This window comes from Pseudogymnoascus verrucosus (assembly GCF_001662655.1).
Source record: "Pseudogymnoascus verrucosus strain UAMH 10579 unplaced genomic scaffold scaffold_100, whole genome shotgun sequence".
Lineage (NCBI taxonomy): Eukaryota > Fungi > Ascomycota > Leotiomycetes > Thelebolales > Thelebolaceae > Pseudogymnoascus > Pseudogymnoascus verrucosus.
The window spans coordinates 9,252-9,623 of NW_017263751.1; positions in this window are offsets into that span (position 1 = coordinate 9,252).

The following is a 372-nucleotide window of genomic DNA, read 5'->3' on the forward strand; positions in this document are numbered from 1 at the left end:
GGTGAGTTGTCTCTAGTTTGGATGTACTGGTAATGGTAGTGGCCGGGTTAGAAACTAATTAGCTAGGTGCTGGGAGGCGTAGAGGATCCCATCTTACTAAAGCCCAAATGCGAGCGTGATATGTAAGAAAGATTTACGAGGGTTCAATCACATCTCCACACCTTCAACAGGCAATTCCTTCCTTCCACATATTATAATATCTCAAAAACCCCGAGGAAATTGCGACAGTAGGCTTGCTTGATAATCATACCTTCCGTATTTATCACCTAAAAAGATTCTGAGGAAGTTGCGACTGGGACTTTGCTTGAAAATCATGCCTTCCATATTTATCACCTTAAGATTCTAAGGAAGTTGCGACATAGGCTTTGCTTG